Source organism: Lolium perenne, chromosome 5, assembly GCF_019359855.2.
Source record: "Lolium perenne isolate Kyuss_39 chromosome 5, Kyuss_2.0, whole genome shotgun sequence".
Classification (NCBI taxonomy): domain Eukaryota; kingdom Viridiplantae; phylum Streptophyta; class Magnoliopsida; order Poales; family Poaceae; genus Lolium; species Lolium perenne.
In genome coordinates, this window is record NC_067248.2 from 232,685,453 (window position 1) to 232,710,222 (window position 24,770).

A 24,770-nucleotide genomic window follows, 5' to 3' on the forward strand; every position below is an offset into this window, starting at 1 on the left:
CCAGCGGAAACAACGGGCAAAAAGCCTCTCCTAGAACCCACTTTCCCTAATTTTTGTTAGCACGTAGGTACTGAATCGGTTTGTGTAGGAGTTCGAGTTGACATAGCGGAGGAGCGCCTCCTTCTCGCCTCGCCGAGAAACATCAGGACCCCTTACGACGGGACATGCTTGTTCTGCCTGGCACTTAGTGGCTTGGGGCTTAGATATCACCTCACATCCTCGCTCCTCACCCCTTCCGGTGGCACGCTTTTTCCGCTGGTTCATGGCGATGACGTCGAGGCGCCTCCCGACCCTTGCTCCGCCCGCCAACGCCAGTATTGGCCTATCGAGCTTGGTTCGACCAACAGTGCCACTTCCCCAAGTCAACGCCCCTCATCAGGCTATATTCGTTTTCCTTCCTCTTTTCTTTTCCGCAAATTCGTCTGATATCCTTCAGATCATTAGATATTAGCTCCAAGAATGATGCTGCTGCTTTTTTTATTTTCTAACGGAGCTTGTTGACAATTCTAGACTCCATCAGATCCTCTTTCTAAGAAAGACTCCATAGAACAAAAAAAAAAGAGAGACCCTCTCACCTAAGGACCTGCCGGTGCACAGCCCAGACCAGACTGGCCCACAATATTCGCTTGGCCCAGCTAGCAACCGAGTTGACCACCCAAACCATATCCGATAACCTCCCCACTCGGTAGACTCTCCATTCTTGCAGACCACCAGCGCCACGCCCCTGCACCAGTTCCTCGGCGGCTCGGCCCCTTTCCCTCTCACGCCCGGGCGTCGGCCAGGGCTCCATCGCTCGCGCCGGGATCTCTCTCCTCCGGGTCTGAGGCTTTTTCCCAATTTTGTTTGATCGATTCCGACCTTATGCGTTTCTTTAATTTCCTCCTTCCCCAAATTCTGCGGATTGCGATCTGTTTCCTTCATTTAATTCCCTCTTTCAATCTGGTCCCTCAACAGCGTTCGTTCGATTCTTGCTTTCCATCTTTGCTGATTCTTATTGTTCCAAATCAGCTTGTTATAATCCAGAAAATTTAGGCATATAAACCGGTAAAACTCGTTATAGGTGAGCGAGGTGGGACTATTGACACTAAATATCCGTTCGTTTTTTTTTTTTTGAGCCTCTAAATATCCGTTCGTGAGACAGCACTGCGATATTTTGAACAAAAAAGCCCAGTGGTGGCCTTGTTCGCGATCTCGACCCATGGCGGCCAGGCGAGCCTGGTGCGTGCGGCGGCTGAAGTCTGCGGGAGAGAAAAAAAAAGCCGCGGAAGAGCAGTTCGGAAAAACTAAAACGAACCGGTACGGGGCAATTTAATGTATTATGCGATTTGGTGGGAGGGTAAAACGGTCTTTAAAAAGTTGGACGAAAATTTTGGCAGAAACCTTAGCTCCTTTATTATTAGGTATAGAAATACATTTTATTTAAATAGTGGAATCTTAAAAAAAATGAGATAGATGTCATTATTGCACAATATGCTCTTTAACTTTGTTTATATATGTTGTAAGGAGAAATTTGAGGAAGCCTTATGCAACTCGACAATGCAGCTTTTCGCACCCGATGTAACACACTAGCATATTTGTTATATCTTGTAAACCAATATTTTTGATAGTTTCGCAGCAACGCGCGGGCACACTGCTAGTATGTATTAGTTTTGGGATGCTAGACCCCCCTAAGTATGAAGTGGGACACATAACCCCCCTAAGTATAAGATACCATGCAAATTACCCCCTTAGACGGTGATAGCTGTTTTGGTGGTGGTTTTTGGTCCACGTGGACAGTGGTATTTTTGGTCCACGCTCCTCTCTCACTCACGGCGCCGCTCCGCTTGGCACCTCTCTCCGCCGCTTCGACCTCCCGCGGCGGTTCCCAAAAGCGGCTACCCGTCCGCCGCTCTGTGCGAGAGGTTTGTGACGCGGCCGACCGGAAGGCAGGAAGAGGCCACGAACCTTTAGGAGATGGGCGATTTCATAGGCCAAGCTCACGACCACGCATGCTGCTGCTGCGCCCACTGAAGCAAAGGTAGAGGACCATGCCAACGACAAGCGGAAATCGTGCGCCGCCGCCTTCTCCTCGACGTCGTGGTGGTCGTCGGGGAAGGCGAGTGGGGTGTCCGGGCTGGTGGCGCCTCCGTGAAAGAACATCTCTCACATTATGTTTTGTGTGTTTGATGTCAATATATATGATACACTAATGTTTGTTTAAGTGGTACATGGATTACATAGATATTTATTCATGTGTGTTGGATTTGATCGTCTGTCAAAAGAATTCAGAAAAAGTTGGCCAGGCCGGATAATCCGGGCCGGATATTGTTGAAATATCCGGCCCCCTGATTTTGGCTAAGTCGTCGAGGAAATGCAGCTCTGTATGGGGGCCGGACATTTGCCCGGATAATGTCCCGGTATTGTACCAGGGCCGGATTATCCGGGCCGGATATTTTGGAAATATCCGGCCCCCTCGTTTTTGGCTAAGGACTGGAAGAAATGTGAATCTGTATATGGGCCGGACATTTGGCCGGACAATGTCACACTTTTGTCCCGATGGCCGGATTATCCGGGGGGGGCGGATTATCCGGCCCTTACTTAGGCCGGATTATCCGGCCCTCTAAACGACAACGGCTCAATTTTGTGAGGGGGTATAAATACCCCCCTTCTTCTTCCTTGGTGGCTTGCTCAATCATTACACAAGAAATCTGCCAAGCCACCTCCATTAGAGCCACCTCAAGAAAGTCAAGATTTACAAGATCTCCTTCCTCCCCCAACCAAATCTCTTGATCTTTGGAGATTCGAAGGAGAAGACACCGATCTACATCCTCACCGAAGCGTTCTTCATTTCCCCCTCTCTTGTTTGAGGGATCTCATGCTAGTGTTCCTATTTGGTTCCCTAGTTGATTTGTGTTGATGTCTTGTTGTTGATTGTTGTGTTGTAACAGATTTGGGAGCCTCCAATTTGGTTGTGGATGTGTGCCCCAAGAACCTTGTAAAGGCCCGGTTTCCGCCTCGAGGAAATCCCTTAGTGGAAGTGGGCTAGGCCTTCGTGGCGTTGCTCACCGGAGATCTGAGTGAAGCCTTCGTGGCTGTTGGTTTGGCTTTCGTAGCAACCACACTCCTCCAAACGTAGACGTACCTTCTTGCAAAGGAAGGGAACTACGGGAATCATCTCCGTGTCATCGTGTGCTCCACTCTCGGTTACCTCTATCCCACTCTATCTCTTATATATTGCGTAGCTATATCTTGCCTAGTTGATAACCTTGTCATATAGGTAAATTCACTTAGTTGCATATCTAGAGAATTTACCTTTGTGTCAAGCCTAAATTGAAAAAGAACTAAAAATTGGTTAGCACCTATTCACCCCCCCCCCCTCTAGGTGCGGCATACGATCCTTTCAATTGGTATCAGAGCCTCGGCTCTTATTTCGGGCTTAACCGCCTAAGAGTATGCCGGACGAGGAGTCCTCGGAAGGGGCCGCCAAGATGGTCTCCGTGGAAGACTTCAATTCGTTGAAGTCCTCCATGGAAGCCCAAATGGAAAGCATGAAAAAGATGATTGCCGAGCTTTTGGCTCCGGCCCTTCCCAAGGCTCCTAGTGTAGAGGTAAAAGACACGGGTGCGTTAGATAAGGGAGAGGCTTCGGACCTACCCTCATCTACCAAACCCGTGGAAGGTGATAACTTAAACACTATCAAATCTCCCATTGCATCTCCTAGGGGAACCGATGGGAGTGAGAGCTACAATCGAGTACCTCCACCTTTCCAATCACCCGATATACCGGTTCCCCATCCCCATTTGAACATTCGGGGCGACCCACCTAAGTTTTCTATTGAAAATTTCGATACTTGGCAATTTGAGTTCCGCTCTCATGTTTGTAGTGCCTCCAATGAATTATGGAGAATCATCTTGGTGGGCTTCAAGCCATACAACCCCGACAATTTGACTAGAAGAGAAGCGGTTGATAGTCAACTCAACAACACCGCCTTGCACATGATTCAAACTAGTGTGGGGACAAAGGAATTGCATCGTGTCCGGAACTACACCACCGCCAAGGAAGTTTGGGATGGTTTGACCGCTAGTTGCATTGGAAGTGAGAGCACAAGGAGGAACAAGTATAATGCTCTCAAGAATAAAGCCGAAGGGTTCTTGAGGCTACCGGATGAAGATCATGAAGACATGTATGGAAGACTTCTCACCATTGCCGATGCCTTCCGGCTTATTGGTGCCACCCACATAAATGACTCTTGGATCAAGGAGAAGTACATTGAATGCATGATGCCATTTGTACCCATTGATGTCAAGACTCTTGTGGGGAGGGAATGCTATTCCTCTCTCACCTCACAACAAGTCGTGCACGAGATGCAAGCTCTCAAGGTGCTTGAGGAAGCCTCTCATGATTCTCGCAATCGTGCTCTTGGGATGGCAAAAGGTTCCAACCTTGCCTTGGTGGTCAACTCCGTCGATGAAGTGATTCCTCAAGAATCTTATAGGGTCTTGGAGCATGACCTATCCGGAAGATTTGCAATGCCACTACCATGACCACATGGCCTTCCATGCAAAGTCATTTTGGATTGATCCCTCCAAGGCCAAGGAAGACAACATCAAGAGGAACAACAAAAGTGGGTTCACTAGCTTTGGTCCAAAGACAAGATCATGCTACAATTGTGATGACAAGCGCCACTTCATTGCCGAATGCCCCTATGAAAATAGAGAGCTTCATAATGGAAGGCTCATTCCCAAGGACAAGAGCAAAGACTCAAAGGGCAAATATTCAAAGCCCCTCAACAAGAAGTTCTACAACAACAAGACCAAGAAGGGCAAGAGGCCCTCAAGAGTTGTGCTAGTAACTAGGGAAGAATATTCTTCCGATGAAGTTGAAAGTTCTAGTGGTGATGAAGATGAAGAAAGCTCAAAGGAATTGGCCGCCATCGTCACCACCAACACACCCTCGTCATCTCTCTTTGAATCTCCCAATGAGAACCCTCATATCAAGAATGCACATTGCTTCATGGCAAGGTCCTCCTTGGACACACCTATTGTGCTATCAACTCAAGAAGAGTATACCTCCGGAGATGATGATGTTGATGATGAAGAAGATGCAACCTCTAATGGATTGGTCGCTCTTGCCTCCCTCTCCACTAACTCTTCATCACCAAGTGAATCCCCCAATGAGGTCATTCACGTGGAGGAAGAAAGTTGCCTTATGGCTAAATCCTCCGAGGTATCATCCCCTAACCCCTCTATGCCTAACTTATCTAGTGATCTAGGGGGTTGATGATGCTAGTCTAAAAGTGAAACAAGAAATGCTAGAGTTTGATGATTTCATTCTTAACCTACAAGGTAACACTAAGAAGCATGTTTCTAGCCTCATGGTTCGTATAGCTCAACAAAGTGATATGCTTGAGAAAAAGGGTCAAATAGAGAGAGAAGACTCTCTTGAAATCCATGCTCTTAAAAATGCTCTTGAGGAAAGTCAAGAAACTATAGCTTCTCTTGAGGAGAGGCTCGAAACTCTTGAAGAGCCTCAAGATAAAATTAACAAGCTCACAAAAGCTAGAGATCTTGCTAGGGCTAAGTCTAAAGTGCTTAAAAAGGAAAAGGTCCAATTTGAGGTTGATCATGAGAAACTTGTGAAAGATCTAGATGAACTAGACAAAGCTCACAAAGCTTTGAAGAGTGAATACACTCTCTTATCCAAGTCTTATGAGCAACTTCAAATTAGGCTTGCCTCATATGATGTGCCTAGCTCCTCTACTCCTTCATGTGATCATGCAAATGTTATTGAGGAAAATGCTAGGTTGAAAGATGAACTTGCTAAGACCTCCTCTCCCCAAAGTAAACTTTCCTTGGATGATCTTTTGAGTAAGCAAAGGTCAAACAATGGGAAGGAGGGACTTGGTTTTAATTCCAAGGCTAAAAAGGCAAACAAGAAAAAGACCAAGCCCGCACATGAGAAAGCTAATGGTGAACCCCGAAAGGGCAACACCATTAATGATGATGGTGCGGGAATAGATAATCCTCACTATGTTCTCTTTAAAGATTATTATGGTGATGTTTATGCTAAGTATGTTGGTCCTTATGATGGTTATGTTGCTTGGTCTATTTGGGTCCCAAAGACCCTTGTTGCTAACAAAAGAGGACCCATTGAAAAATGGGTACCTAAATCCAAGAATTGATCTCATGTAGGACTATGCCGCCGGAGGTTCAAAATGGGTACTTGATAGTGGATGTACAAGTCATATGACCGGCGGCAAGAACCTCGTCAAGGAGTTGAGGCCTAACATAAATGATATCACCGTCTCCTTTGGCGATAATTCTACATCCGAGGTATTGGGTTTTGGCAAGGTTGTGGTTGCACACAACATTACTCTTGTGGATGTCATGCTTGTCAAAACCCTTGGTTACAATTTGCTTTCCGTTTCCGCCCTTGGCAAGATGGGTTTCGCCGTCTTTATTGATAATGATATTGTGGTCCTCTTGTGGAGCAAGACTCTAAAAGTCGCATTCGTTGGGTATCGCGAACACAACTTGTATGTGGTGGACTTTTCGGGGACCACCACGTCAAGTGCGATGTGCCTATTCGGAAAGGCGGACGTGGGTTGGTTGTGGCATCGCCGCCTAGCCCATGTCAACATGAGAACTTTGCAAAGTCTTCACAAGGGGAACCATATTGTGGGACTAATGGAAAATGTGTCTTTTGCCAAAGATCGTGTTTGTAGGGCTTGTGTTGAAGGCAAAATGCATGACTCTCCGCATCCAAGCAAGACCATCATCTCTTCCAAGAGGATCTTGGAGCTCCTTCATGTGGATCTCTTTGGTCCCGTTACTCATGCAAGTCTTGGTGCGAAGAAACATTGCTTGGTGATTGTCGATGACTACTCAAGATACACTTGGGTCTACTTTCTCAAGACGAAAGATGAGACTCAACAAATATTCATTGACTTTGCTACCGAGGTGCAACGCCAACACAACCTCCTCATTATGGCAATAAGAAGTGACAACGGCTCCAAGTTCAAGAACTACACACTCAATGATTTTCTTAGTGATGAGGGGATTCGTCATCAATATTCCGCTGCTTACACCCCTCAACAAAATGGAGTTGCAGAGAGGAAGAACCAGACTCTTATGGATATGGCAAGGTCTATGATGGCGGAGTATAAATCCCGCTATAACTTTTGGGCCGAAGCCATCTCCACCGCTTGTCACTCCTCCAACCGGCTCTATCTCCGCAAGGGCTTGAACAAGACTCCATATGAAATACTCACCGGGAACAAGCCTAATATCTCATACTTCAAGGTGTTCGGGTGTAAGTGTTTCTACAAAATCAAAGGGGTTCGTTTGTCTAAATTTGCTCCTAAAGCTTTGGAGGGTATATTTGTTGGTTACGGTGCCGAATCTCACACTTATAGAATCTTTGATGTATCCTCCGGGATTATCATTGAATCTTGTAGTGTGAAGTTCGAAGAAAATGATGGCTCCCAAGTGGGGCAAGTTGATGTTTGTGCAGGTGATGAAATACCTCAAGATGCCATAGTAAGAATGGGTGTGGGATTTTTCCGCCCCATTGAGGGACACGGTGTGGCGTCTCGGGAAGAACTATGCTCTACCACGGTGGAGCCCTCATCCTCTCAACATCAACAAACCTTACCTAGTGAAGCAAATGATGCACCAACCCAAGAACAAGAACAAGACCCTCCCTCTTATGTGCAAGATCAAGGACAAGATCAAGGTCAAGATCAACCAATCATTCATAATGGCTCCAATGAGGATCCAACCAACTCTTGCCCTTCTCCGAACATTGTTCAAGATCAAGCACATGAGATTGAGCAACCCCAAGCAATTGAGGAAGCTCAAGTTCAAGGTCAAGACGGGGACCCAAATGATCAAGTTGATCAAGTGACACCTCCAAGGCCTAGAAGAACCAAGGAGGAGATCGAGGCCCGTCGTTTAGCAAGAAGAGAAAGGACCCTTGAAATTCGTGGACACACTCATGATAAGGTCCTTGGTGATGTTCGAGCAAAAGTCTCCACAAGAAGGCAATTGGCTAACTTTAGCAATCATCATGCTTATATCTCCGTAGTGGAACCCAAGAAAGTGTTTGAAGCCCTTGAAGATTCGGATTGGGTGGAAGCTATGCATGAGGAACTCAACAACTTCAAGCGCAACAAAGTGTAGACCTTAGTAGAGAAGCCAAAGGAGTGCCGCAATGTTATTGGCACTAAATGGATATTCAAGAACAAGCAAGATGAGTTTGGAAATATTGTGAGGAACAAGGCAAGATTGGTGGCTCAAGGTTTCTCTCAAGTTGAAGGGATTGACTTTGGAGAGACCTATGCTCCCGTGGCTCGTCTTGAGTCCATCCGTATCCTTCTTGCTTATGCATCGCATCATAACTTTAAGTTACAACAAATGGATGTGAAAAGTGCTTTTCTTAATGGTCCTTTGCATGAAGAGGTTTATGTTAAGCAACCCCCGGGGTTCGAGGACCTCAACTTTCCTAACCATGTCTACAAGCTTGATAAAGCACTTTATGGTCTCAAACAAGCTCCTAGAGCTTGGTATGAGCACCTTAAGGAATTGTTGGTAGACCGTGGGTTTGATGTTGGGCTAATCGACCCCACTCTTTTTACTAAGAGGGTCAATGGGGAGCTTTTCATTTGCCAATTATATGTTGATGATATTATATTTGGCTCTACTAACAAAGCTTTCAATGATGAATTCTCAAAGCTTATGACCGATAGGTTTGAGATGTCTATGATGGGAGAGATGAAGTTTTTCCTTGGTTTTGAGATCAAGCAATTGAGAGAAGGAACCTTCATCAACCAAGCAAAATATCTCCAAGACATGCTCAAGAGGTTCAAGATGACCGAGTTGAAGGGTGTGGCCACTCCTATGGTTACCAACACTAGATCCCAATGGTAAAGAGGTGGATCAAAAGGTATATCGCTCCATGATTGGATCCTTGCTTTACCTTTGTGCATCTAGACCGGACATAGTGTTGAGTGTTGGTGTGTGTGCAAGGTATCAAGCTTCTCCTAAGGAGAGCCACATGATGGCTCTCAAAAGAATCTTTCGATATTTGGTTGATACCCCAAGATATGGTATTTGATACCCCAAAGGCTCAAGTTTTATTCTCAATGGATACACCGATGCGGATTGGGCGGGTGACAAGGATGATAGGAAATCAACCTCCGGGGCTTGCCAATTCCTTGGGAGGTCCTTGGTGTGTTGGTCATCTAAGAAGCAAAATTGCATATCTCTCTCCACCGCCGAAGCCGAATATGTTGCCGCCGCAAGTGGATGCACTCAATTGTTATGGATGAGGCAAACTTTAAAGGAATACGGTGTCATTTGTGACAAAGTGCCTCTATTATGTGACAATGAAAGTGCCATCAAGATTGCCTATAATCCGGTGCAACATTCAAGAACGAAGCATATTGAGATCCGGAATCATTTCATTAGGGATCATGTTGCCCGTGGTGATATTGAGCTTATCTATGTTCCTACCAAAGATCAACTTGCCGATATATTCACGAAGCCTCTTGATGAAGCAAGGTTCACTTATTTGAGGAATGAGCTAAATATCATCGATTCAAGGAGTATAGCTTGACCATCTTGCAAACACACCTTCGTCTCAAAACTTTATTTGGTTTAGATGTGGGCATGGAAATAGGGGGAGTGCGGTTTAAATTATTGAGCTATCCCTCCCCCCATAATGCCAACATTAAAGAGTTCATTCTCGTTATATCATATGTTGATATGTGAGCTTAAATGATGAGTATTGGTTTGGACCCAAGATATATCTTCGCGGTGCCATACCATAACACTCATATATGGTGGCCTAGGCCACCACACTCTTCTTCGTGAAGAGTTGGAGTTGTTTGGTTTTTTCATTGGATTTTATTGACATCTCCATGTTCTTATGGGAAATCACTCTAGTTTGGCCTTATTTGCTCATATCTTGCAAACTTGAGTGACCATGTACCATTAACAGTTTGTATCTTCTAAAACCTAAGCCTACTCTCTCCTATAAGCCATTTCCATCTTGCTCATTTGTCATGTTTGGTAAAAACTTGGAGTTTGAGGTTTTTCGGTCGGATGATCTAGGGTGCTCCATCTTATTGGTAAATTTGCACCTTATATGTGACGTGATACTTTATTACATCATATATGAGTCTTGCAAATAACCAACGAAAGATGGGCCGGATTCCCGGTGATTCTGGAATTTTCCAGAACCCCGGATAATCCGGCCCCAGGCGACCCCGGAATATCCGGCCCGGCCGGATTATCCGCCCTAAGCTAGGGCCGGATTATCCGGCCTGGGCAGATCCTGAAAGGGTTGAGGTCGAGGCCGCGGGGGGCAAAACGGTTCACACCTTCACCCCCACGCGCCTCTCTCCTCTTTCTCCTCTCAAGACCGCCAGATCTCCTCCTCCTCGCCGGAGACGCTCCGTCCGCCCCCTCTCGGAGTTCTTGGGTGGATCGGGTGCATCTCCTCCCTAGCTACCTTCTCCTCCAAGCGGTTTCCACAATGGATGTGGGTATGATTCACAATCTCTAACCCTAGATGTTGTGTTTTATATGTGCTATTTTCTTGGTGGAATTGGTGTCTAGTTGTTCCAAATCACGTGTAGTGTACTCCTCTTGCATGCTATGAGGCCGATCTAGTCTTAGACAAGTTTTTGATTGAAAATCTGCACATCTCGCAGGGCCGGATTATCCGCCCCCAGGGGACACCGGATTATCCGGCCTGGAGCTTCATCGCCGCTGCAGTTTTGCTTCAATCTATCATGTCTAGATTTGTACCGACTTATAGCATGTTTCTCGAGTATATTACTATATCTTACATGACTTATGAGCATTACCTTCTCTTTGCTTCCCGCCTTTGCTTCTCACAGGTGGTGCTTCTCGGGGTGGTCGGAGACGCCAAAGGCATGATCGATCTAGTGACGAGTTTGCACCCAATGCACCTCGCAAGTCCGTCACTTCAAGAAGGAAGAACAAGGAAGTGAGGGAGAACTACAAGACCATGGATCCAGTTTCTTATTCCGCTATTCGCTTGAAGAACTGGTATGAAGATGTTCCAAGGGATGAAGAAATAGAGGGCAGGAGATTCTGGTGCATGGAGCAAGTGTTCATCTACAAGGACATCTATGAGCCTATGAAGAATCTGAGACCCATGCAAGCTATCAATGTGGACATTCTGGCTGAAAACAATCACTTTGAAGATGCTATCTGGGTAGCTGGAAGAATGGGCTTGAAAGATATCATGAAGATTCAATGTGACTATAGCCCAGAGTTGGTGAAGCAATTCTTTGCCACTTTGGCAATCAAGAATGATGAGGAACGCACTTTGGAATGGATGTCTGGCTCCACTCACTGCAGTGCCACTCTGCGCCGGTTTGGTGGTATTCTTGGAGTTCCTATTGATGAGGGTCATCGTCTTCATGGACCACAACAGACAGATAAGAATGCTCTTGCGAATCTCTATACCTCAGCGGGAAGGATTGGTTATACTAAGGGGCTGCTCCTCATATACAGTCAGTTGCTCCGGTTCTTTCGGGCAACCATTTGCCCAAGTGGTGGTAACAATGATGCTATCCGGGGAGTCCTTGTGGATCTTATGCACCTCAGCTTTAAGTGTGCTCGTGATGGTAATGAGGTGCGGGACTACACTCTTGATATCATGGACTTTATCTTCCATGAGATCCGTGATGCCATGGTCTCCCGGACCACCATACCTTATGCACCCTACATCCAGCTTCTCATCAACAACTGCAGAATCGTGAGTGAAGATTTGAGTGGGTATCCGTTGGTGAAGCACCATGTCAAGAAGGCCTACAAGCTTAAGCCGGTCTCTTCACCTGTACATGCACGACTCTTTCATGGGTGATGCTCGTTCTAGTGGTGTTGCTCCTGCTCGTCATCCTGATGTCCCGGCTATGAGGAAGGAAGTGACCCGGCTTAGTTGGTTTCAGCGTCACATCCTTTGCATGAACATTGAGATCCATAAGGAGAACTATGCAGCTAGCCGTGAGCGTTCTGAGATTAAGCATACTCAGGCGGTTATTCTACACAAGCTCAGTGGTGATCAAGGGCCCCCGCCTCAACCTCCAGCTCACCAGGGTTACAGTGGATGGCACTCTGCACAGGTTCCATGGAGTGATCTTGATGATTGCCTTCAAAGGTCCAACACCTCTCGTCGTTCTCCGGATGCTCCTGACACTGATGAAGAAGAAGAAGAAGAAGAGGCGCAAGAGTCCGATGATGTTTATGCCTCCGAGTGATTCCCATGGGACGTGTAGCATCGCGCTTGTCCCCTTTTTGGCGTCTCGATGCCAAAGGGGGAGAAGTGTTCTATTAGGATTCTCGGGGATTTGCATGGTTTGGGCACAAGCATATGCGTTTATCATTCTTATATTGCTTGTGTTCCCTCTTATTTGAACTATTTGGTTTGTTTGTGTGCCGTTCAAAACTATGTGTTATGTGGTGTGAGACATTGTTATGGTTTTCGGACTTCTATGTGTTGAGATCAAGGATATTACATTATGTGTGATGCTATCTCCGCATTATATATCTACACATGGGTATGATTTCTTGCATCCTATCTCAACTTCATATGTGTCAATGTCTTTTGTTAGAGCTCATGTTGGATATCTCTTGTGTTGAGGCACCATACTCCTATGTGTTGTGTATTTGTATTCAAATGCAAATTACTTATATGCACACATGTAGGGGGAGTGCCTCTATGTTTTGCCATCATGCTTGTCTCTATAGTGATTCTCTTGCAAATCCGTATATTGCCATCAAACACCAAAAAGGGGGAGATTGAAAGAACATCTCTCACATTATGTTTTGTGTGTTTGATGTCAATATATATGATACATTAATGTTTGTTTAAGTGGTACAGGGATTACATAGATATTTATTCATGTGTGTTGGATTTGATCGTCTGTCAAAAGAATTCAGAAAAAGTTGGCCAGGCCGGATAATCCGGGCCGGATATTGTTGAAATATCCGGCCCCCTGATTTTGGCTAAGTCGTCGAGGAAATGCAGCTCTGTATGGGGGCCGGACATTTGAACGGATAATGTCCCGGTATTGTACCAGGGCCGGATTATCCGGGCCGGATATTTTGGAAATATCCGGCCCCCTCGTTTTTGGCTAAGGACTGGAAGAAATGTGAATCTGTATATGGGCCGGACATTTGGCCGGACAATGTCACACTTTTGTCCCGATGGCCGGATTATCCGGGGGGGGGGGGGCGGATTATCCGGCCCTTACTTAGGCCGGATTATCTAGCCCCCCGGAAGCAGCAACGGCTCAATTTTGTGAGGGGGTATAAATACCCCCCTTCTTCTTCCTTGGTGGCTTGCTCAATCATTACACAAGAAATCTGCCAAGCCACCTCCATTAGAGCCACCTCAAGAAAGTCAAGATTTACAAGATCTCCTTCCTCCCCCAACCAAATCTCTTGATCTTTGGAGATTCGAAGGAGAAGACACCGATCTACATCCTCACCGAAGCGTTCTTCATTTCCCCCTCTCTTGTTTGAGGGATCTCATGCTAGTGTTCCTATTTGGTTCCCTAGTTGATTTGTGTTGATGTACTGTTGTTGATTGTTGTGTTGTAACAGATTTGGGAGCCTCCAATTTGGTTGTGGATGTGTGCCCCAAGAACCTTGTAAAGGCCCGGTTTCCGCCTCGAGGAAATCCCTTAGTGGAAGTGGGCTAGGCCTTCGTGGCGTTGCTCACCGGAGATCTGAGTGAAGCCTTCGTGGCTGTTGGTTTGGCTTTCGTAGCAACCACACTCCTCCAAACGTAGACGTACCTTCTTGCAAAGGAAGGGAACTACGGGAATCATCTCCGTGTCATCGTGTGCTCCACTCTCGGTTACCTCTATCCCACTCTATCTCTTATATATTGCGTAGCTATATCTTGCCTAGTTGATAACCTTGTCATATAGGTAAATTCACTTAGTTGCATATCTAGAGAATTTACCTTTGTGTCAAGCCTAAATTGAAAAAGAACTAAAAATTGGTTAGCACCTATTCACCCCCCCCCCTCTAGGTGCGGCATACGATCCTTTCACTCCGCTCCTATGGTCGCCTTCGGCAACAACGATTGTGGCCGCCGCGGGCTTCTCCGGCACCTGAACCGCCGGTAGTGCCGGAAGAACCTTCTTCGGCAGGCGCCGCCCCAATGTGGGGATCTCTGGCCATTATTGCCGTTGCTTTTGCTGCTCGAGGCGGCGGTACTATGCCCGCACGATGGATGGGACGTCAGCGAGAATGGCGGCCACCTCCAGCTCGCGCTCTCCGAACTCCTCCGCTACACTCATGCGGGACGTTCGTGACGCGGCCGATCGGGCGCTCGTCGTCGGCGTGCGCGGCCGCTCACGGTGGAGCAGCGCCATCCTCCCCGCCTCCTGCACCACGGTGCTCATCGGCGAGAGCCGCGCGCGTGCCGGCGCTGGCGAGGAAAACGAGCTGGGGCGGCTGGTGCCCGGGTACCTTCCTGATGCTGAAGCGTCGGACTGCGTCACCGCGCTCCAGAGTCCAGATGCAGGTGCACGCCATGCTCGTGCTCGAGCAGGCCCTCTCCTCCGTCTCACCTCCTTGTCGCCGTTGTGATGCAGTGCACCGAGCCCAGCTCCAAGATTCCACACGCACATACACATTTCCCCCATTCGTTTTAGTGTGATTGATGACGTTGAATCGATACACCGGTGTCCACGTGGACCAAAACCACTACCAATACAACTATTACCGGCCTGAGGGGGTAATTTGTCTGGTATCTCATACATAGGGGGGTTATGTGTCCCAAATAATACTTAGGGGGTCTAAGAGCATCTCCAGTCGCGTCCCCCAAACCGTCCTCCAAAGGGATTTGGGGCGCGCCGGACAGAAAATGCGTTCCAGCCGCGTCCCCCAAAGCCCTTTTTTGTCCGGCGCGCCCCTATACGGTGTCCGGCGCCCCGAGCCCGTCCCCGTCCCACAGGGGACGCTCCGGGGACGCCGGACACAACGAAAAGCGAGGCCAACCGACGCGGGCCCGACCCGTCAGCGGCACGGAAGGCTAAAACCCCGTCGCCTACCTTTGGTCAAGCGACGTTAATGGCGTCCCTGTTTTCCCAGGCGACGCAGGGACGCGTCTCGTCGTGCATGGCCGCGTGGCCGTCCGCGCCGGAGTTATTGCGTGCAACCACCCGCTGCCGCCGCTGTTTTAAGACGCCCTGCAGTTATCGCCGCTCACCATAATCCTTCTCGTCGCCGCCGCCTCCCCCCTCCCAGATCCTCTCCTCGCCGCTCAAAAAATGTCGAGCTCGTCCTCCCGCAAGATCGCCGCGGCGAACGGCTTCGGACGCGGCAGCCTCACCGTGGCGGAGGCGTGGGCGCTGTACCACGCCCGGTATCCGATCCCGCGGACATGCGGCTGCCAGCGACGGCGGCTGGAAGATGGCCGTGAACGGCATTGGCGTTCCGCCGCCGCCGAAGCCGCGCACGGACCAATGGTGGGACGCCGTCAAGGCCCGTCGGGCTCAACTCACCGCCCAGGAGCGGAGGGATCCGACGTGGGCGGTCGACAACAACGACGCCTGGTGGACGTCGTACTTCCAGGCGAAGTACGACGTCGAGATGCACAGCACCGACGGGCTCATCGGCGGCCCCAACAGCTGGAACAAGGACGGCCGCGCCCTGTTCTGGGGCGTTCCGGGGCGCACCCTCGAGAACGTCATCCGCGGCCTCCGCAACGGCGCTCCAAGGCTGGAGATGCCGTCGTCGCCGCCGCCGTCTCCTCAATGGCAGCTGAGGAGGACGTCGTACTCGTCCTCCTCGCACTCTTCTTCCTCGGGACTGGCGCGATCGACGCCGTCCTCGTCGTACCGGTCGGCGCCCTACACCGTCCCCAAACGGGAGGTCAAGGAGGAGCCGGCGACGCCCATCAACACGAGGCGTGGCGGTAGCCGCAGCGGGCGGCAGCAAGGGAGGCGCGGCGGCGCCCTCCTCATCCCGAAGCCGGAGGTGAAGGAGGAGCCGGAGGAAGCGTCGCAGGCGGCGCTGCTGGCGGAGTACGAGCGGCGGCGGCTCATCGCCGCCAGCCGACGACCCCGAGGATCGCCTGTGGCTGCGGGCGGCGTTCTTGGCGTCCATGGACGACAAGGACGCCTGGAGGGGCGACCTGGACGCGGCGATCGCCATGTCCATCCGCGACTCCGGCAAGCCGCTGGTGGACCTCACCGACGACGGCGAGGTAGGACCAAGCGGCTTGGTGAAGGACGAGCCCGTGGACGAGCCCGTCGACGAGCGCGTCAAGCAGGAGGTCGTCACCGACGAGATGTACAACTTCCAGCAGTACTACGACGCCTCCGGCCGCCGCAAGTGGTTCTAGATTAGGTTTAGTTTTAAAGTTAGTCAAATTTCGTTCGAATCTATGTAAGTTTGGACGAATCTAATCGAATCTAGTTAAGTTTAAAATTTGCGAAATTTTGTTTGGGGGACGCGACTGGGGAGCGACGTCCCCCAAACGCGGCACGAACGAAATACGTCCCCCAAACGCTCAATCCGGCACGGTTTGGGGGACGGTTTGGGGGACGGTTTGGGGGACGCGACTGGAGATGCTCTAACGTCCCAAACCTCATACATAGGGGGTTACTAGCACAAAACCCGTGCGTTGCTACGGCGTCTTAACAAAATAAAAGGTAACCTTTAATATGTTTATGCCCGTGTGTCGATCAAATCTACACAGTAAATACATTGAGTCTTTAGTTAACCTATCTATTATTATGGCCACACTATATCAAATCTACGGAGTAAATACGGAGTAAACCATGTATTTTTATTAAATCATAAATCCCATGTATTGTTATGGCCACATTATATCCAACAAACTACTTTCTAGCATAAATAGTAATTATGTTGTAACAGGATGGAGAAAAACATCGCGGAAATGCACATCATCGTAATATCATGGCATCGTCACATTGCATTTTTTTTCATGCTCTTGCTAAATCCTAAAAAATATCTGCAAGCCCCATTTCTTTTGCTATTTTAATATAGGGTTGACAATATTATGTGTATGTTGTATTTTTTAAATATAAATATATTCTACTGAAAAACAGTAAAAAAATAAAGGTAAGAAGAAAAAGACCAGCTCTCTTAGGCGGACCAGCCCAAGTCGATCTCTGCCGAGCGTGTCGTGTCGCTTCGCTTCCATCCATTCGCGCGTGAGAGTTGAGACCGTCTCTCACCATACATGCGCAACCGCCAGCTATCAAGTTTACACCACCATGCATGCGGGGAAAAATTCAAATTCCTTTCCGTGAATCATGCACCATGCAGCTAGCATACTGTCAAGCCGTACCCTTTCCATTTAAGCACCACGCGGGGCAATCAATTCGTCCGTTTAATTAGAGTCGCTGGCCTACGGCCTAGGGGATACGGGCCGCGCCACGCTCAGCGACGAAGGCCCATCAACATAGAATGACCAAGGCGTCGACGTGACGGAACGCACACAGGCGACGGGCAAAGGAAGCCACAGCGGCCGACCTTGGCTTCTTTTTTTCCGTACGTCCGGACCGTCTTATTACTATATGCGGTGGCAATCTTTGAAATTAAGTTTGAAAAACGGGGGTGAGTCAAAAACGGACGGTGGCAATCTTTGAAATTAAGTTTGAAAAACGGGGGTGAGTCAAAAACGGACGAAAAATTAGGGGAGAAACCTTGCTTCCTTTATTAGTAGGTATAGATATAGATATAGATATGGACTTCTTTCCCTTAAAATCTGATCTCAACTCTCCATGGCGCGACCCTAAAATCCAATCTCCCTGATGCCAAGCTCTACCTGTGCCGCCGCCCTCCCCTTCAACTTCAAGCTCCGGCACGGCCCTCAGCATCCACTCCAAGTCCACCCCATTCCTTCCCGCAGCAGGTCGACCCGCCGGCGCAGGCTTCCCCCACCGCCGTCCTTCGCTTCGACCTCCGGCAACAACGCCATGGACTCAAATCGAACCGACGCCTCCTCGCCTCCTCTCCTGCAGCGCCCCACGGAGGAGGAGACCTGGTGGTGGCGGACCGAGCCGTGGAACTCCATGGGCTGACCTGGTGCCTCGCCGTCGGGGACGACCTGGGTGACGCGACCGTTCCTCTTGCCGGCGGGAGCGGCGCAGGAATGGCGACAGGAGGCCGATGGTCACCTTCCTGAGGTGCTGATGCCGACGCTTGCCAAGAACCCGAACTGCTGCTCCTCAGGCCGACCACCACTTCGTCCGCTGCTTCCCCAAACAGGTGTTGCTCGTGAGCTCCCTCTCCTCCTCATACTCATCGACTGGCATTCCTTTAAAATTCAGTTGTATCTTTTTTTATCCGCAAGTCTATCATTTCCGCTTTTTTTTTTATCATGTTGAATGAATTTGGTAGCAGCGTAAATTATGCATAATTCTCTTGTGCCATGGTGTTAGGGTTTGGTCCTGTACGGCCTGCAGGCGATTACTTGAATTAGGCCACGAATTTGCAGCAAAAAACTCTAACCTGTGTCGTTTTAGTCGCCCCCGAAAAGATTCATTTTTTGCATTCAGATTCTTACTTGTACATAGCTTCAAGTTTGAAGTGAAGTTTTTTTTTTTTTTGATTACCAAGGGATTGAAGTACGTCTTGGACTCCTGATTGCACGCATAGTTTATGTTTGTTGCTTTTTTCCCCTATTGATGAAATATGGGTCGGGATATCTATTTAACTTAATTGAAAACTTGGTCTGCATAGGCATCAGATTAATTTGATTTTTTTTTTGCTTACATCACGCTCATCCAGAGATGAAACTTCTATCTTGTCTGAAGCTATTACTAGTCATATCTGTTTTCAGTTTTCACTAAGGTTTGATAACTAATGTGCTGCAGCTACCCTTGGACGTGGCTTCTTGCTCTTCCTACCGTAACCTGTTTTTTTTTGTCTTGGCATTGACATTGGCAGCTGATGCGGGCTGCTGCTGGTGTCGCCGAAGAGGATGCCAGCGTCCTCGTGTCATGTTGCTTGATGGCAACTACAGCGACGAGGTAATCCCACTATCTCTAACCCTTCCGGTTTGCCATGTATGGTTGCTACAGATGGTGATCCGCCTTTTGTTCCTTGCCAAATGCAAGGAATAGGCTAAGAAATAGTAAGAGTTCCGTAAAAAAAATGTTGCCGGGAAATTTTTGTGAAATGGTAGGCAAGTCTTGATGTATGTACATGTTTGCACAACATAATAGCACATGTCCATATTTTACACTGTGTTAGTTGATGGTGCCATTTACTGTGTTTGGTTGCTGCCCCTGAGAGTTAATCATCATACCATGTGCCTTGTATCCAGTTGGTTGTGTACTGACTGAATTTTTGTGCAACACCTTTCATCATAGAGGGAGCATGGCAGCAACGTGTGGTGACGAAGAGGAAGATGGATGATAAATTGGGTGAGAGGTGTGTGCCGGATTAGCGGATGGGCACTTCTCGTAAGCAATGGCCTGGAAGAGGGCTCGGTACGCGAACACGACGAATGGAGAACCCTTGTAGGTGATTTTGATTCTTCTAACAAACTTGTTGTTAAATAGGTTTGACATCTTGATATTAATCATTGAATATGCAGGCATACTTAACTGAATCTTGCATTGAATTGTCCATCTTGAATTCTGAAAGGGTTCATCTGTTAAACTGTGTGTTGGCAGTGCTTGTTGCACCGTGCGGTACTACTTCTATGTGGTAGTGGGAAATTTTAGTTTTGTACTCAGAGCTTTTTGAATTTCTAGAGATATGTGTTTGCTAGCATAGTTTCTCAAACCATGATTTATGTTCTTTAAAACGCTCATAACCCTCTTCTAAGTGTGGTTTTTTTTCTGATCCATTCTTGTTAACTTTATCTATCAACTCTTAAGATCTCTCTTTGGCTCAGCATTGCAGTTGAATCACGTTTCTTTCTGCAGTAGAGGAAGTATGTGTGAATTGTGACCTTGTCAAGCTTGTCGACTCATGCGAAGAAGGAAACCTTTGGTCTCTTTGAATACCGTTGTAGTTAGCTTGTGTCATTGATGTAACTGAATGGAGCCTGACTATATATATAGTCTGATTGGATTCTTGTGCACTGCCCCTTGTCTATATAATTGAACCTGATATGGCGCCCAATTCACATTGCTAGTTATGTTACTTTTCTAGTTTACAATTAGAAAATGTTCTCTGTGTAATTGAACCTGATATGACTGTAATTTGTTTTGTTCTAGTTGACCTTTTCAAAATGCTAGCTTCAGGCTTCAGTCTTTGAGACAACGGGGACCGGGCACTTTATTATTCATGTAAAGCTAGCCATCATTTTTGTTTCGTGACTGGTTCCGTTGGATATTGTTCTCTACTATTCGATCTTTTTCTGACGCATTGACATCTCAATAGCTGCAGTGAAAACTAGCCCGTCTAGGATTAATGCTGGTCTGAATTTTGCAATTAGCTGTATGACTTTAAGCGTTCATAGATGCAATGTTGTGTCTAAATATGATCACTTGTTTCTTGAACCTGCGTTCGTTATGAAGTTCAGTTTTAATATGATCATTTGCCATGTGATGTACTCACATTTTTCGAATCCTTGGCATGATTTTGTTGATTCTGATCATATAAAAATTTGGGCCTTGTGATATTTACTTTTAAGTGTAGATTAGAATCTTATGCGAATTGACCTCTAAATTGGCATTAGGTAAATTGTACTATTATCTTTCATTAAGTTAGTCAATTGATCGAGTAAGCATTCAACATAACAAGTTTACGTAGATGGCGTAGTATCTTGCGGGGACTCAAGTAAGCTGGTGTTGTTTGTGAGTTAATATTGTCATACGTTTTTCATGCTTGATGAAATGGATGTGTTTTGGAAGTAATAGGCCATCCCCACTCCATTAAATTGAGTTTTGATCAGCCTGATCTAAGAGATTAGATTGATAGAATCTATGTTGCAGTGATATTTAAATCTAAATTTAATAACTATAAAATATTGGTACACACATGTTAAATGATAGCCCAGTTAGGGTTATTTTGACATAGTACACCTGCTAAGTCGAAATAAATTGCTCTTAATTGGCCGGGAAATCTACACTTGCTATGGTCAAATACTGAAGTTAACGTTGTTGCTTTCATGCTAGGTGAAAATAGTTTTCTTGCCATTGAAAGCGGCCTTTTACTGATGGTGCTATGTTTTGTTCTCTATTGCAGCAAGAGTATAATATATTATTAATACGAGTTATTTTTTGGTAAAACAATAATACAATTTACAGATTAACTGTTGAGAGTAATTTTCACATTACTATTAAGAGGAGAAAAGAAAACTTACACAATCTATCTTGACCGTGCCTATTGGAAACTTGTACGTTTCCTGGTTCAAAACGTATAGTATTTTCCTCATGCGTAGAATGTTATGTAGGCAAATAATCCTATTTTCTTTGCTCATAGTATTCATGCTCGTGCTTGCGCCCTGTGCAGAAAACGTTGAATGACATCAACACCGATCTCCCTAAGCTCCTTGTGGTGGTCTTCCGGGAGCAAAAGTAGGTGTCTTCCGGGAGATGGTGGAGGGACAACTGGACCGTGATGCTTGTTTAGTTCAAGCCTTCCACCAGGTAATATTAATGATAGCCAATGTCTTTCTTTGGTACCGACTTGTCATGAATCATTTCTAGGTTTTAGGATATATTTTGCTACGTTAGATGAACCAGAGAGGTCTCAAGGGAGCATTTCCCTCACATATATATTGTTCACACGAATTGCAAGGATCATATACTGACATACATTCCAGCATTATTCAATTTTTTATTTAAAGAATATCTTCATTGGATTTTTTCTTGGATTCTCATGTATATATTTGTTCTTATGTGACACATCGGAGCTACGGACATAAACACGCGCTGACATAATACTATTGCTACATGCAGGGTTTGGCTCTCCGATGTAGCTCCTTGAGGATGCACCTGAAACTCTCTACTTCGCATGTGCCGCAGCAGGTACTCTTCCACTCCAGTTTTGAGGTCTCGTAGCTGAAGACCCCAGCTCCTCCCCTCCCATGTAGCCTTAGCTGATGGTACCCCCTGGCATTTGTTTGCATATGTTAGACACCTATCTTGCTCCTCGCCCTCTAACGACTCCATGAAGCTTTGCATCCTCATGATTACGATCTGGTATATCTCAATTCGTCGCGCGGCCTCTCTCGTGTTATGCCAGCAATTATACCATGATATTGATGAATCATGAATGTGTGCTTGTGAACGTCATTTGAGTTAGAATATTCTTGGTGTACCTGTGTGTTTTCATGTTCAATCTGGTGTTACCGCGGCGGTTTGCTCTACTTTTTTTATGGTTAGGGTGATTCAATCGGATACCAGTTAATTAGTTGATGATGCATATCAGCGATTTTTGGTTTCTGTTTGGCTCCTGCATGTTTGCATGACATGTAGGTTTGTATTCAACTATGATACATGATGTTAGTTGTATTTATGCCTACCAGTTCTATTACTAGCTTGGTGATAGCTCTTGTTGCTGGCCAGGCATGTCCTGCTGGGGGTAGATTTATGCATATAGAAGAGAGGTACTCATAAGATGGTGGAGGAGGCAAGCTACATATAGAAGAGAGGTACTCATTAGAATCATCATATTGACTATGAGCTTAAGTTAAGACAACATGGATATCATTCTCAAGTTGCTGTTTCAGTACAAGTTACATCCTTTTATGTGTGGATTTCCTTGATAGCTTACACCCCCATTTTTTGACAAAGAAAAGTCTCAAGAGCATTCAGAAAAGTTATCTCGAGGTGTTGCTGTCCTCAAGATTTGTTAGTTTTGAAGTATGGTTGAACTGTCAAGTCCATTTTTTCTATGTTCTTCTGTCTTCCCAACATACACACTTATATTGTAGATTGGTGGAGCTAGTGAAGTTTAAGTTGGTGAGAAAAAAGATAGGGTCACAAATGCTCGAAATGCTGGAAGAGCTGTTGTTAAGGAGGGTATTGTCCTAGGTAATCACATTTTCCGTGAGCAGTCCATTTGTTTCTTAATACTTATTTTTCAACCCGACTATATGGTGTACTGATTATGATGATGCTTCTGCAATCCATGCACTTAGTTATTCCATAATTGGTAATTGAACATATATTAAATGTTCTTGAAATTCTGCAGGCTGATGACCAAAGCTGCAAATGATGGTGTTGATGGTCGGTTCCTCTCTGAGTTTGGTCAGCTCCACCTATCCCCCCCCCCCCTCTTTTTACATGTACAAGACTCGTAGATCCCAACAACACCTACCATTAGAGGAATTTCATGTCTTTCCCTGTAATGCTAAGGTGTTGGAACTTTCCTGCAAACCATGCTTAAGCTGGGCAGAAAATATGAATGGCATGCATCATATCCCTCCCTGTAGATCCCCAACAACACCTACCATTTGAGGAATTTCATGTCTTTCCTTGTAATGCTAAGGTGTCAAAAATTTCCTGCAAACCACGCTTAAGCTGGGCAGAAAATATGAATGGCATGTGTCATTACTATTTAGTCCATTCCATACTACAAATAGATCTTTCTTTCTCTTAGACACATGCTGCTATCATTTTTTCTTTGATGTCTTGTTCTGAGAACTGAGATGCCCTGTGTCTGGCCATGGCCGTTGAACTATTTGTGGAGCTTTTCTTATACTGGAATGTGTTGTCAATGATGCAATTTATATGGCGTGCAATATTTGAGGTCTTCAATTTTGCTTGAACTGAAGATGTGCATCTGCAACACTGTCGCTTATGATATTGTTGTTGGTTTTAACATAGTAGATCTTGTCGATTTTGTGTTGAGCTCCTATGTCGGTTGTGTGCTTTACGTATTGGTAGTGCTAGCCAGTAGATGAGATTAATGACAATACAATTAAAGTGTTTATGGGCTTCGCTCGTTTCCTTAACTTTGTTTGATGTGTAGTACTGTTTTTGCTACACTGACATGGATGGTATTCCATTGCAGATCAGTTTTGAGACACGCGATGGTCTTTGTTATCAAATAGCTTGTCTTCTCGAACAGTGGGATTCGAGGTCATCAATGTGTGTGACGAGTTCATCATGCCGCAACAGTGGTGGTGATGATGCTCGGCCTCGTCTACAACTTCTCCAGTGAGCTACTAGTTTACCCTTTCGATCTCTGGTTCGCATCTGCTCTGTGATGACCTGTATTTGAATTATGGTGATGATGATCAATGGCCACCTATTTTCTAAGTGAAGATGTCAACATCTGGGCATGGTTATTGTCCCGGTGCTTGTATTTTCTATTGATAGATGATTTTGTGTTGTAGGCCTGAAAATGCTGCCATTTAGTTGTGAATAATACTGTTTGGTATTGTGTGGTTTTGATATTTGATTGATTTAGATCACTGTATAATTGGTTTGCTGCAACTATATATCTTGCTTTTCAGATAAGAATCTTGTTGTAGATATAATGTGTTCTTGTCCCTTCCTTAATCCGCAATGATTTTGTATCTTGAACAACAGTATCTATCTGCAACTTATAAGTTGAGAAACTGATTTGGCTTGCTATATCTGTTTGGTTTTCCGTTTTGTTGCCTATTTTTTAATGTGACTTTACTGTGTAATGCATGAGGAAACATTTAGCTTGGAACAACCTGATCTACCATTGTCCCTGGATACAATTGATTCCTCATATACGAGTTCTGTAGTTATTGCGACTGTACTTGGCTGATGTGCTCATCCCTTGTTCTGGCACTGTTTGATTTTATTCCTAGTTCTCCTTGATTCTTGGACC

The 24,770-nt window shown here is 46.3% G+C and overlaps 1 long non-coding RNA gene across 1 annotated transcript; it reads left to right on the plus strand.

Moving 5' to 3' along the window:
• Positions 1–17,879: 17,879 nt before the first annotated feature.
• Positions 17,880–24,766, plus strand: LOC127302252 (uncharacterized). The gene is made up of 9 exons (XR_011745663.1): positions 17,880–18,269; positions 18,951–19,033; positions 19,376–19,525; positions 21,471–21,607; positions 21,920–21,988; positions 22,529–22,614; positions 22,897–22,996; positions 23,157–23,212; positions 23,979–24,766. It is a non-coding gene; the product is annotated as an uncharacterized lncRNA (long non-coding RNA).
• Positions 24,767–24,770: the final 4 nt, after the last annotated feature.